The following is a 14,724-nucleotide window of genomic DNA, read 5'->3' on the forward strand; positions in this document are numbered from 1 at the left end:
GGGCCGAATTTTTGAGTTTCGATATCTCAGCTCTGGAAGGGGCTAGAGCCTCCATTTTTGCACTCAGGTCTAAGTCTCATGGCCCTCTATCAGAATTTGGGAAGATTGGAGAAACTTAATTTTTCGCCCAAAAAAAAAACGTAAGGGGTACCACTGTCGTTTTTTTTCGGGCCGAATTTTTGAGTTTCGATATCTCAGCTCTGGAAGGGGCTAGAGCCTCCATTTTTGCACTCTGGTCTAAGTCTCATGGCCCTCTATCAGAATTTGGGAAGATTGGAGAAACTTAATTTTTCGCCCAAAAAAAAAAACGTAAGGGGTACCACTGTTGTTTTTTTTTTTGGGCCGAATTTTTGAGTTTCGATATCTCAGCTCTGGAAGGGGCTAGAGCCTCCATTTTTGCACTCAGGTCTAAGTCTCGTGGCCATCTATCAGAATTTGGGAAGATTGGGGAAACTTAATTTTTCGCCCAAAAAAAAAAACGTAAGGGGTACCACTGTCGTTTTTTTTTCGGGCCGAATTTTTGAGTTTCGATATCTCAGCTCTGGAAGGGGCTAGAGCCTCCATTTTTGCACTCAGGTCTAAGTCTCATGGCCCTCTATCAGAATCCAGAGTTTTGGGAAGATTGGAGAAACTTAATTTTTCGCCCAAAAAAAAAAACGTAAGGGGTACCACTGTCGTTTTTTTTCGGGCCGAATTTTTGAGTTTCGATATCTCAGCTCTGGAAGGGGCTAGAGCCTCCATTTTTGCACTCAGGTCTAAGTCTCATGGCCCTCTATCAGAATTTGGGAAGATTGGAGAAACTTAATTTTTCGCCCAAAAAAAAAAACGTAAGGGGTACCACTGTCGTTTTTTTTTTTTCGGGCCGAATTTTTGAGTTTCGATATCTCAGCTCTGGAAGGGGTTAGATCCTCCATTTTTGCACTCTGGTCTAAGTCTCATGGTCCTCTATCAGAGTTTGGGAAGATTGGAGAAACTTAATTTTTCGCCCAAAAAAAAAAACGTAAGGGGTACCACTGTTGTTTTTTTTTTGGGCCGAATTTTTTAGTTTCGATATCTCAGCTCTGGAAGGGGCTAGAGCCTCCATTTTTGCACTCAGGTCTAAGTCTCATGGCCATCTATCAGAATTTGGGAAGATTGGGGAAACTTAATTTTTCGCCCAAAAAAAAAAACGTAAGGGGTACCACTGTCGTTTTTTTTTCCGGGCCGAATTTTTGAGTTTCGATATCTCAGCTCTGGAAGGGGCTAGAGCCTCCATTTTTGCACTCAGGTCTAAGTCTCGTGGCCATCTATCAGAATTTGGGAAGATTGGGGAAACTTAATTTTTCGCCCAAAAAAAAAAACGTAAGGGGTACCACTGTCGTTTTTTTTTCGGGCCGAATTTTTGAGTTTCGATATCTCAGCTCTGGAAGGGGCTAGAGCCTCCATTTTTGCACTCAGGTCTAAGTCTCATGGCCCTCTATCAGAATCCAGAGTTTTGGGAAGATTGGAGAAACTTAATTTTTCGCCCAAAAAAAAAAAACGTAAGGGGTACCACTGTCGTTTTTTTTCGGGCCGAATTTTTGAGTTTCGATATCTCAGCTCTGGAAGGGGCTAGAGCCTCCATTTTTGCACTCAGGTCTAAGTCTCATGGCCCTCTATCAGAATTTGGGAAGATTAGAGAAACTTAATTTTTCGCCCAAAAAAAAAAAACGTAAGGGGTACCACTGTCGTTTTTTTTCGGGCCGAATTTTTGAGTTTCGATATCTCAGCTCTGGAAGGGGCTAGAGCCTCCATTTTTGCACTCAGGTCTAAGTCTCATTGCCCTCTATCAGAATTTGGGAAGATTGGAGAAACGTAATTTTTCGCCCCCAAAAAAAAAACGTAAGGGGTACCACTGTCGTTTTTTTTTCGGGCCGAATTTTTGAGTTTCGATATCTCAGCTCTGGAAGGGGCTAGAGCCTCCATTTTTGCACTCAGGTCTAAGTCTCATGGCCCTCTATCAGAATTTGGGAAGATTGGAGAAACTTAATTTTTCGCCCAAAAAAAAAAAACGTAAGGGGTACCACTGTCGTTTTTTTTTCGGGCCGAATTTTTGAGTTTCGATATCTCAGCTCTGGAAGGGGCTAGAGCCTCCATTTTTGCACTCAGGTCTAAGTCTCATGGCCCTCTATCAGAATCCAGAGTTTTGGGAAGATTGGAGAAACTTAATTTTTCGCCCCCCCAAAAAAAACGTAAGGGGTACCACTGTCGTTTTTTTTTCGGGCCGAATTTTTGAGTTTCGATATCTCAGCTCTGGAAGGGGCTAGAGCCTCCATTTTTGCACTCAGATCTAAGTCTCATGGCCCTCTATCAGAATTTGGGAAGATTGGAGAAACTTAATTTTTCGCCCAAAAAAAAAACGTAAGGGGTACCACTGTCGTTTTTTTTCGGGCCAAATTTTTTAGTTTCGATATCTCAGCTCTGGAAGGGGCTAGAGCCTCCATTTTTGCACTCAGGTCTAAGTCTCATGGCCCTCTATCAGAATCCAGAGTTTTGGGAAGATTGGAGAAACTTAATTTTTCACCCAAAAAAAAAAAAACGTAAGGGGTACCACTGTCGTTTTTTTTTCGGGCCGAATTTTTGAGTTTCGATATCTCAGCTCTGGAAGGGGCTAGAGCCTCCATTTTTGCACTCAGGTCTAAGTCTCATGGCCCTCTATCAGAATTTGGGAAGATTGGAGAAACTTAATTTTTCGCCCAAAAAAAAAAAACGTAAGGGGTACCACTGTCGTTTTTTTTTCGGGTCGAATTTTTGAGTTTCGATATCTCAGCTCTGGAAGGGGCTAGAGCCTCCATTTTTGCACTCAGGTCTTAGTCTCATGGCCATCTATCAGAATTTGGGAAGATTGGGGAAACTTAATTTTTCGCCCAAAAAAAAAACGTAAGGGGTACCACTGTCGTTTTTTTTTTCCGGCCGAATTTTTGAGTTTCGATATCTCAGCTCTGGAAGGGGCTAGAGCCTCCATTTTTGCACTCAGGTCTAAGTCTCGTGGCCATCTATCAGAATTTGGGAAGATTGGGGAAACTTAATTTTTCGCCCAAAAAAAAAAAACGTAAGGGGTACCACTGTCGTTTTTTTTTCGGGCCGAATTTTTGAGTTTCGATATCTCAGCTCTGGAAGGGGCTAGAGCCTCCATTTTTGCACTCAGGTCTAAGTCTCGTGGCCATCTATCAGAATTTGGGAAGATTGGGGAAACTTAATTTTTCGCCCAAAAAAAAAAACGTAAGGGGTACCACTGTCGTTTTTTTTTCGGGCCGAATTTTTGAGTTTCGATATCTCAGCTCTGGAAGGGGCTAGAGCCTCCATTTTTGCACTCAGGTCTAAGTCTCATGGCCCTCTATCAGAATTTGGGAAGATTGGAGAAACTTAATTTTTCGCCCAAAAAAAAAAACGTAAGGGGTACCACTGTCGTTTTTTTTTCGGGTCGAATTTTTGAGTTTCGATATCTCAGCTCTGGAAGGGGCTAGAGGCTCCATTTTTGCACTCAGGTCTTAGTCTCATGGCCATCTATCAGAATTTGGGAAGATTGGGGAAACTTAATTTTTCGCCCAAAAAAAAAACGTAAGGGGTACCACTGTCGGTTTTTTTTCGGGCCGAATTTTTGAGTTTCGATATCTCAGCTCTGGAAGGGGCTAGAGCCTCCATTTTTGCACTCAGGTCTAAGTCTCATGGCCCTCTATCAGAATTTGGGAAGATTGGAGAAACTTAATTTTTCGCCCAAAAAAAAAACGTAAGGGGTACCACTGTCGTTTTTTTTTTTCGGGCCGAATTTTTGAGTTTCGATATCTCAGCTCTGGAAGGGGCTAGAGCCTCCATTTTTGCACTCAGGTCTAAGTCTCATGGCCAGCTATCAGAATTTGGGAAGATTGGGGAAACTTAATTTTTCACCCAAAAAAAAAACGTAAGGGGTACCACTGTCGTTTTTTTTTCGGGCCGAATTTTTGAGTTTCGATATCTCAGCTCTGGAAGGGGCTAGAGCCTCCATTTTTGCACTCAGGTCTAAGTCTCATGGCCCTCTATCAGAATTTGGAAAGATTGGAGAAACTTAATTTTTCGCCCAAAAAAAAAACGTAAGGGGTACCACTGTCGTTTTTTTTCGGGCCGAATTTTTGAGTTTCAATATCTCAGCTCTGGAAGGGGCTAGAGCCTCCATTTTTGCACTCTGGTCTAAGTCTCATGGCCCTCTATCAGAATTTGGGAAGATTGGAGAAACTTAATTTTTCGCCCAAAAAAAAAAACGTAAGGGGTACCACTGTCGTTTTTTTTTTCGGGCCGAATTTTTGAGTTTCGATATCTCAGCTCTGGAAGGGGCTAGAGCCTCCATTTTTGCACTCAGGTCTAAGTCTCGTGGCCATCTATCAGAATTTGGGAAGATTGGAGAAACTTAATTTTTCGCCCAAAAAAAAAAAACGTAAGGGGTACCACTGTCGTTTTTTTTTCGGGCCGAATTTTTGAGTTTCGATATCTCAGCTCTGGAAGGGGCTAGAGCCTCCATTTTTGCACTCAGGTCTAAGTCTCATGGCCCTCTATCAGAATCCAGAGTTTTGGAAGGATTGGAGAAACTTAATTTTTCGCCCAAAAAAAAAAAAACGTAAGGGGTACCACTGTCGTTTTTTTTCGGGCCGAATTTTTGAGTTTCGATATCTCAGCTCTGGAAGGGGCTAGAGCCTCCATTTTTGCACTCAGGTCTAAGTCTCATGACCCTCTATCAGAATTTGGGAAGATTAGAGAAACTTAATTTTTCGCCCAAAAAAAAAAACGTAAGGGGTACCACTGTCGTTTTTTTTCGGGCCGAATTTTTGAGTTTCGATATCTCAGCTCTGGAAGGGGCTAGAGCCTCCATTTTTGCACTCAGGTCTAAGTCTCATGGCCCTCTATCAGAATTTGGGAAGATTGGAGAAACGTAATTTTTCGCCCAAAAAAAAAAACGTAAGGGGTACCACTGTCGTTTTTTTTTCGGGCCGAATTTTTGAGTTTCGATATCTCAGCTCTGGAAGGGGCTAGAGCCTCCATTTTTGCACTCAGGTCTAAGTCTCATGGCCCTCTATCAGAATTTGGGAAGATTGGAGAAACTTAATTTTTCGCCCAAAAAAAAAAAACGTAAGGGGTACCACTGTCGTTTTTTTTTCGGGCCGAATTTTTGAGTTTCGATATCTCAGCTCTGGAAGGGGCTAGAGCCTCCATTTTTGCACTCAGGTCTAAGTCTCATGGCCCTCTATCAGAATCCAGAGTTTTGGGAAGATTGGAGAAACTTAATTTTTCGCCCCCCCAAAAAAAACGTAAGGGGTACCACTGTCGTTTTTTTTTCGGGCCGAATTTTTGAGTTTCGATATCTCAGCTCTGGAAGGGGCTAGAGCCTCCATTTTTGCACTCAGATCTAAGTCTCATGGCCCTCTATCAGAATTTGGGAAGATTGGAGAAACTTAATTTTTCGCCCAAAAAAAAAAACGTAAGGGGTACCACTGTCGTTTTTTTTTCGGGCCAAATTTTTTAGTTTCGATATCTCAGCTCTGGAAGGGGCTAGAGCCTCCATTTTTGCACTCAGGTCTAAGTCTCATGGCCCTCTATCAGAATCCAGAGTTTTGGGAAGATTGGAGAAACTTAATTTTTCACCCAAAAAAAAAAAACGTAAGGGGTACCACTGTCGTTTTTTTTTCGGGCCGAATTTTTGAGTTTCGATATCTCAGCTCTGGAAGGGGCTAGAGCCTCCATTTTTGCACTCAGGTCTAAGTCTCATGGCCCTCTATCAGAATTTGGGAAGATTGCAGAAACTTAATTTTTCGCCCAAAAAAAAAAAACGTAAGGGGTACCACTGTCGTTTTTTTTTCGGGTCGAATTTTTGAGTTTCGATATCTCAGCTCTGGAAGGGGCTAGAGCCTCCATTTTTGCACTCAGGTCTTAGTCTCATGGCCATCTATCAGAATTTGGGAAGATTGGGGAAACTTAATTTTTCGCCCAAAAAAAAAAACGTAAGGGGTACCACTGTCATTTTTTTTTCCGGCCGAATTTTTGAGTTTCGATATCTCAGCTCTGGAAGGGGCTAGAGCCTCCATTTTTGCACTCAGGTCTAAGTCTCGTGGCCATCTATCAGAATTTGGGAAGATTGGGGAAACTTAATTTTTCGCCCAAAAAAAAAAACGTAAGGGGTACCACTGTCGTTTTTTTTTCGGGCCGAATTTTTGAGTTTCGATATCTCAGCTCTGGAAGGGGCTAGAGCCTCCATTTTTGCACTCAGGTCTAAGTCTCATGGCCCTCTATCAGAATTTGGGAAGATTGGAGAAACTTAATTTTTCGCCCAAAAAAAAAAACGTAAGGGGTACCACTGTCGTTTTTTTTTCGGGTCGAATTTTTGAGTTTCGATATCTCAGCTCTGGAAGGGGCTAGAGGCTCCATTTTTGCACTCAGGTCTTAGTCTCATGGCCATCTATCAGAATTTGGGAAGATTGGGGAAACTTAATTTTTCGCCCAAAAAAAAAAACGTAAGGGGTACCACTGTCGGTTTTTTTTCGGGCCGAATTTTTGAGTTTCGATATCTCAGCTCTGGAAGGGGCTAGAGCCTCCATTTTTGCAATCAGGTCTAAGTCTCATGGCCCTCTATCAGAATTTGGGAAGATTGGAGAAACTTAATTTTTCGCCCAAAAAAAAAACGTAAGGGGTACCACTGTCGTTTTTTTTCGGGCCGAATTTTTGAGTTTCAATATCTCAGCTCTGGAAGGGGCTAGAGCCTCCATTTTTGCACTCTGGTCTAAGTCTCATGGCCCTCTATCAGAATTTGGGAAGATTGGAGAAACTTAATTTTTCGCCCAAAAAAAAAAAACGTAAGGGGTACCACTGTCGTTTTTTTTTTCGGGCCGAATTTTTGAGTTTCGATATCTCAGCTCTGGAAGGGGCTAGAGCCTCCATTTTTGCACTCAGGTCTAAGTCTCGTGGCCATCTATCAGAATTTGGGAAGATTGGGGAAACTTAATTTTTCGCCCAAAAAAAAAAACGTAAGGGGTACCACTGTCGTTTTTTTTCGGGCCGAATTTTTGAGTTTCGATATCTCAGCTCTGGAAGGGGCTAGAGCCTCCATTTTTGCACTCAGGTCTAAGTCTCATGGCCCTCTATCAGAATCCAGAGTTTTGGGAAGATTGGAGAAACTTAATTTTTCGCCCAAAAAAAAAAAACGTAAGGGGTACCACTGTCGTTTTTTTTCGGGCCGAATTTTTGAGTTACGATATCTCAGCTCTGGAAGGGGCTAGAGCCTCCATTTTTGCACTCAGGTCTAAGTCTCATGGCCCTCTATCAGAATCCAGAGTTTTGGGAAGATTGGAGAAACTTAATTTTTCGCCCCCCCAAAAAAAACGTAAGGGGTACCACTGTCGTTTTTTTTTCGGGCCGAATTTTTGAGTTTCGATATCTCAGCTCTGGAAGGGGCTAGAGCCTCCATTTTTGCACTCAGATCTAAGTCTCATGGCCCTCTATCAGAATTTGGGAAGATTGGAGAAACTTAATTTTTCGCCCAAAAAAAAAAAACGTAAGGGGTACCACTGTCGTTTTTTTTCGGGCCAAATTTTTTAGTTTCGATATCTCAGCTCTGGAAGGGGCTAGAGCCTCCATTTTTGCACTCAGGTCTAAGTCTCATGGCCCTCTATCAGAATCCAGAGTTTTGGGAAGATTGGAGAAACTTAATTTTTCGCCCAAAAAAAAAAAACGTAAGGGGTACCACTGTCGTTTTTTTTTCGGGCCGAATTTTTGAGTTTCGATATCTCAGCTCTGGAAGGGGCTAGAGCCTCCATTTTTGCACTCAGGTCTAAGTCTCATGGCCCTCTATCAGAATTTGGGAAGATTGGAGAAACTTAATTTTTCGCCCAAAAAAAAAAAAAAAACGTAAGGGGTACCACTGTCGTTTTTTTTTCGGGTCGAATTTTTGAGTTTCGATATCTCAGCTCTGGAAGGGGCTAGAGCCTCCATTTTTGCACTCAGGTCTTAGTCTCATGGCCATCTATCAGAATTTGGGAAGATTGGGGAAACTTAATTTTTCGCCCAAAAAAAAAACGTAAGGGGTACCACTGTCGTTTTTTTTTTCCGGCCGAATTTTTGAGTTTCGATATCTCAGCTCTGGAAGGGGCTAGAGCCTCCCTTTTTGCACTCAGGTCTAAGTCTCGTGGCCATCTATCAGAATTTGGGAGGATTGGGGAAACTTAATTTTTCGCCCAAAAAAAAAAAACGTAAGGGGTACCACTGTCGTTTTTTTTTCGGGCCGAATTTTTGAGTTTCGATATCTCAGCTCTGGAAGGGGCTAGAGCCTCCATTTTTGCACTCAGGTCTAAGTCTCATGGCCCTCTATCAGAATTTGGGAAGATTGGAGAAACTTAATTTTTCGCCCAAAAAAAAAACCGTAAGGGGTACCACTGTCGTTTTTTTTTCGGGTCGAATTTTTGAGTTTCGATATCTCAGCTCTGGAAGGGGCTAGAGGCTCCATTTTTGCACTCAGGTCTTAGTCTCATGGCCATCTATCAGAATTTGGGAAGATTGGGGAAACTTAATTTTTCGCCCAAAAAAAAAACGTAAGGGGTACCACTGTCGGTTTTTTTTCGGGCCGAATTTTTGAGTTTCGATATCTCAGCTCTGGAAGGGGCTAGAGCCTCCATTTTTGCACTCAGGTCTAAGTCTCATGGCCCTCTATCAGAATTTGGGAAGATTGGAGAAACTTAATTTTTCGCCCAAAAAAAAAACGTAAGGGGTACCACTGTCGTTTTTTTTTCGGGCCGAATTTTTGAGTTTCGATATCTCAGCTCTGGAAGGGGCTTGAGCCTCCATTTTTGCACTCTGGTCTAAGTCTCATGGCCCTCTATCAGAATTTGGGAAGATTGGAGAAACTTAATTTTTCGCCCAAAAAAAAAAACGTAAGGGGTACCACTGTCGTTTTTTTTTTCGGGCCGAATTTTTGAGTTTCGATATCTCAGCTCTGGAAGGGGCTAGAGCCTCCATTTTTGCACTCAGGTCTAAGTCTCGTGGCCATCTATCAGAATTTGGGAAGATTGGGGAAACTTAATTTTTCGCCCAAAAAAAAAAACGTAAGGGGTACCACTGTCGTTTTTTTTTCGGGCCGAATTTTTGAGTTTCGATATCTCAGCTCTGGAAGGGGCTAGAGCCTCCATTTTTGCACTCAGGTCTAAGTCTCATGGCCCTCTATCAGAATCCAGAGTTTTGGGAAGATTGGAGAAACTTAATTTTTCGCCCAAAAAAAAAAAACGTAAGGGGTACCACTGTCGTTTTTTTTCGGGCCGAATTTTTGAGTTTCGATATCTCAGCTCTGGAAGGGGCTAGAGCCTCCATTTTTGCACTCAGGTCTAAGTCTCATGGCCCTCTATTAGAATTTTGGAAGATTAGAGAAACTTAATTTTTCGCCCAAAAAAAAAAACGTAAGGGGTACCACTGTCGTTTTTTTTCGGGCCGAATTTTTGAGTTTCGATATCTCAGCTCTGGAAGGGGCTAGAGCCTCCATTTTTGCACTCAGGTCTAAGTCTCATGGCCCTCTATCAGAATCCAGAGTTTTGGGAAGATTGGTGAAACTTAATTTTTCGCCCAAAAAAAAAAAACCGTAAGGGGTACCACTGTCGTTTTTTTTTTCGGGTCGAATTTTTGAGTTTCGATATCTCAGCTCTGGAAGGGGCTAGAGGCTCCATTTTTGCACTCAGGTCTTAGTCTCATGGCCATCTATCAGAATTTGGGAAGATTGGGGAAACTTAATTTTTCGCCCAAAAAAAAAACGTAAGGGGTACCACTGTCGGTTTTTTTTCGGGCCGAATTTTTGAGTTTCGATATCTCAGCTCTGGAAGGGGCTAGAGCCTCCATTTTTGCACTCAGGTCTAAGTCTCATGGCCAGCTATCAGAATTTGGGAAGATTGGGGAAACTTAATTTTTCACCCAAAAAAAAAACGTAAGGGGTACCACTGTCGTTTTTTTTTCGGGCCGAATTTTTGAGTTTCGATATCTCAGCTCTGGAAGGGGCTAGAGCCTCCATTTTTGCACTCAGGTCTAAGTCTCATGGCCCTCTATCAGAATTTGGGAAGATTGGAGAAACTTAATTTTTCGCCCAAAAAAAAAACGTAAGGGGTACCACTGTCGTTTTTTTTCGGGCCGAATTTTTGAGTTTCAATATCTCAGCTCTGGAAGGGGCTAGAGCCTCCATTTTTGCACTCTGGTCTAAGTCTCATGGCCCTCTATCAGAATTTGGGAAGATTGGAGAAACTTAATTTTTCGCCCAAAAAAAAAAACGTAAGGGGTACCACTGTTGTTGTTTTTTTTGGGCCGAATTTTTGAGTTTCGATATCTCAGCTCTGGAAGGGGCTAGAGCCTCCATTTTTGCACTCAGGTCTAAGTCTCGTGGCCATCTATCAGAATTTGGGAAGATTGGGGAAACTTAATTTTTCGCCCAAAAAAAAAAACGTAAGGGGTACCACTGTCGTTTTTTTTTCGGGCCGAATTTTTGAGTTTCGATATCTCAGCTCTGGAAGGGGCTAGAGCCTCCATTTTTGCACTCAGGTCTAAGTCTCATGGCCCTCTATCAGAATCCAGAGTTTTGGGAAGATTGGAGAAACTTAATTTTTCGCCCAAAAAAAAAAAACGTAAGGGGTACCACTGTCGTTTTTTTTCGGGCCGAATTTTTGAGTTTCGATATCTCAGCTCTGGAAGGGGCTAGAGCCTCCATTTTTGCACTCAGGTCTAAGTCTCATGGCCCTCTATCAGAATTTGGGAAGATTAGAGAAACTTAATTTTTCGCCCAAAAAAAAAAAACGTAAGGGGTACCACTGTCGTTTTTTTTTCGGGCCGAATTTTTGAGTTTCGATATCTCAGCTCTGGAAGGGGCTAGAGCCTCCATTTTTGCACTCAGGTCTAAGTCTCATGGCCCTCTATCAGAATTTGGGAAGATTGGAGAAACTTAATTTTTCGCCCAAAAAAAAAACGTAAGGGGTACCACTGTCGTTTTTTTTTCGGGCCGAATTTTTGAGTTTCGATATCTCAGCTCTGGAAGGGGCTAGAGCCTCCATTTTTGCACTCAGGTCTAAGTCTCATGGCCCTCTATCAGAATCCAGAGTTTTGGGAAGATTGGAGAAACTTAATTTTTCGCCCAAAAAAAAAAAAACGTAAGGGGTACCACTGTCGTTTTTTTTCGGGCCGAATTTTTGAGTTTCGATATCTCAGCTCTGGAAGGGGCTAGAGCCTCCATTTTTGCACTCAGGTCTAAGTCTCATGGCCCTCTATCAGAATTTGGGAAGATTGGAGAAACGTAATTTTTCGCCCCCAAAAAAAAAACGTAAGGGGTACCACTGTCGTTTTTTTTTCGGGCCGAATTTTTGAGTTTCGATATCTCAGCTCTGGAAGGGGCTAGAGCCTCCATTTTTGCACTCAGGTCTAAGTCTCATGGCCCTCTATCAGAATTTGGGAAGATTGGAGAAACTTAATTTTTCGCCCAAAAAAAAAAAACGTAAGGGGTACCACTGTCGTTTTTTTTTCGGGCCGAATTTTTGAGTTTCGATATCTCAGCTCTGGAAGGGGCTAGAGCCTCCATTTTTGCACTCAGGTCTAAGTCTCATGGCCCTCTATCAGAATCCAGAGTTTTGGGAAGATTGGAGAAACTTAATTTTTCGCCCAAAAAAAAAAACGTAAGGGGTACCACTGTCGTTTTTTTTCGGGCCGAATTTTTGAGTTTCGATATCTCAGCTCTGGAAGGGGCTAGAGCCTCCATTTTTGCACTCAGGTCTAAGTCTCATGGCCCTCTATCAGAATCCAGAGTTTTGGGAAGATTGGAGAAACTTAATTTTTCGCCCCCCCAAAAAAAACGTAAGGGGTACCACTGTCGTTTTTTTTTCGGGCCGAATTTTTGAGTTTCGATATCTCAGCTCTGGAAGGGGCTAGAGCCTCCATTTTTGCACTCAGATCTAAGTCTCATGGCCCTCTATCAGAATTTGGGAAGATTGGAGAAACTTAATTTTTCGCCCAAAAAAAAAACGTAAGGGGTACCACTGTCGTTTTTTTTCGGGCCAAATTTTTTAGTTTCGATATCTCAGCTCTGGAAGGGGCTAGAGCCTCCATTTTTGCACTCAGGTCTAAGTCTCATGGCCCTCTATCAGAATCCAGAGTTTTGGGAAGATTGGAGAAACTTAATTTTTCACCCAAAAAAAAAAAAACGTAAGGGGTACCACTGTCGTTTTTTTTTCGGGCCGAATTTTTGAGTTTCGATATCTCAGCTCTGGAAGGGGCTAGAGCCTCCATTTTTGCACTCAGGTCTAAGTCTCATGGCCCTCTATCAGAATTTGGGAAGATTGGAGAAACTTAATTTTTCGCCCAAAAAAAAAACGTAAGGGGTACCACTGTCGTTTTTTTTCGGGCCGAATTTTTGAGTTTCAATATCTCAGCTCTGGAAGGGGCTAGAGCCTCCATTTTTGCACTCTGGTCTAAGTCTCATGGCCCTCTATCAGAATTTGGGAAGATTGGAGAAACTTAATTTTTCGCCCAAAAAAAAAAACGTAAGGGGTACCACTGTTGTTGTTTTTTTTGGGCCGAATTTTTGAGTTTCGATATCTCAGCTCTGGAAGGGGCTAGAGCCTCCATTTTTGCACTCAGGTCTAAGTCTCGTGGCCATCTATCAGAATTTGGGAAGATTGGGGAAACTTAATTTTTCGCCCAAAAAAAAAAACGTAAGGGGTACCACTGTCGTTTTTTTTTCGGGCCGAATTTTTGAGTTTCGATATCTCAGCTCTGGAAGGGGCTAGAGCCTCCATTTTTGCACTCAGGTCTAAGTCTCATGGCCCTCTATCAGAATCCAGAGTTTTGGGAAGATTGGAGAAACTTAATTTTTCGCCCAAAAAAAAAAAAACGTAAGGGGTACCACTGTCGTTTTTTTTCGGGCCGAATTTTTGAGTTTCGATATCTCAGCTCTGGAAGGGGCTAGAGCCTCCATTTTTGCACTCAGGTCTAAGTCTCATGGCCCTCTATCAGAATTTGGGAAGATTAGAGAAACTTAATTTTTCGCCCAAAAAAAAAAAAACGTAAGGGGTACCACTGTCGTTTTTTTTCGGGCCGAATTTTTGAGTTTCGATATCTCAGCTCTGGAAGGGGCTAGAGCCTCCATTTTTGCACTCAGGTCTAAGTCTCATGGCCCTCTATCAGAATTTGGGAAGATTGGAGAAACTTAATTTTTCGCCCAAAAAAAAAACGTAAGGGGTACCACTGTCGTTTTTTTTTCGGGCCTAATTTTTGAGTTTCGATATCTCAGCTCTGGAAGGGGCTAGAGCCTCCATTTTTGCACTCAGGTCTAAGTCTCATGGCCCTCTATCAGAATCCAGAGTTTTGGGAAGATTGGAGAAACTTAATTTTTCGCCCCCCCAAAAAAAACGTAAGGGGTACCACTGTCGTTTTTTTTTCGGGCCGAATTTTTGAGTTTCGATATCTCAGCTCTGGAAGGGGCTAGAGCCTCCATTTTTGCACTCAGATCTAAGTCTCATGGCCCTCTATCAGAATTTAGGAAGATTGGAGAAACTTAATTTTTCGCCCAAAAAAAAAAAACGTAAGGGGTACCACTGTCGTTTTTTTTCGGGCCAAATTTTTTAGTTTCGATATCTCAGCTCTGGAAGGGGCTAGAGCCTCCATTTTTGCACTCAGGTCTAAGTCTCATGGCCCTCTATCAGAATCCAGAGTTTTGGGAAGATTGGAGAAACTTAATTTTTCACCCAAAAAAAAAAAACGTAAGGGGTACCACTGTCGTTTTTTTTTCGGGCCGAATTTTTGAGTTTCGATATCTCAGCTCTGGAAGGGGCTAGAGCGTCCATTTTTGCACTCAGGTCTAAGTCTCATGGCCCTCTATCAGAATTTGGGAAGATTGGAGAAACTTAATTTTTCGCCCAAAAAAAAAAAAACGTAAGGGGTACCACTGTCGTTTTTTTTTCGGGTCGAATTTTTGAGTTTCGATATCTCAGCTCTGGAAGGGGCTAGAGCCTCCATTTTTGCACTCAGGTCTTAGTCTCATGGCCATCTATCAGAATTTGGGAAGATTGGGGAAACTTAATTTTTCGCCCAAAAAAAAAAACGTAAGGGGTACCACTGTCGTTTTTTTTTTCCGGCCGAATTTTTGAGTTTCGATATCTCAGCTCTGGAAGGGGCTAGAGCCTCCCTTTTTGCACTCAGGTCTAAGTCTCGTGGCCATCTATCAGAATTTGGGAGGATTGGGGAAACTTAATTTTTCGCCCAAAAAAAAAAAACGTAAGGGGTACCACTGTCGTTTTTTTTTCGGGCCGAATTTTTGAGTTTCGATATCTCAGCTCTGGAAGGGGCTAGAGCCTCCATTTTTGCACTCAGGTCTAAGTCTCATGGCCCTCTATCAGAATTTGGGAAGATTGGAGAAACTTAATTTTTCGCCCAAAAAAAAAAACGTAAGGGGTACCACTGTCGTTTTTTTTTCGGGTCGAATTTTTGAGTTTCGATATCTCAGCTCTGGAAGGGGCTAGAGGCTCCATTTTTGCACTCAGGTCTTAGTCTCATGGCCATCTATCAGAATTTGGGAAGATTGGGGAAACTTAATTTTTCGCCCAAAAAAAAAACGTAAGGGGTACCACTGTCGGTTTTTTTTCGGGCCGAATTTTTGAGTTTCGATATCTCAGCTCTGGAAGGGGCTAGAGCCTCCATTTTTGCACTCAGGTCTAAGTCTCATGGCCCTCTATC

The sequence above is a fragment of the Pimephales promelas genome, chromosome 5, assembly GCF_988280905.1.
Source record: "Pimephales promelas chromosome 5, fPimPro1.hap1.1, whole genome shotgun sequence".
Classification (NCBI taxonomy): domain Eukaryota; kingdom Metazoa; phylum Chordata; class Actinopteri; order Cypriniformes; family Leuciscidae; genus Pimephales; species Pimephales promelas.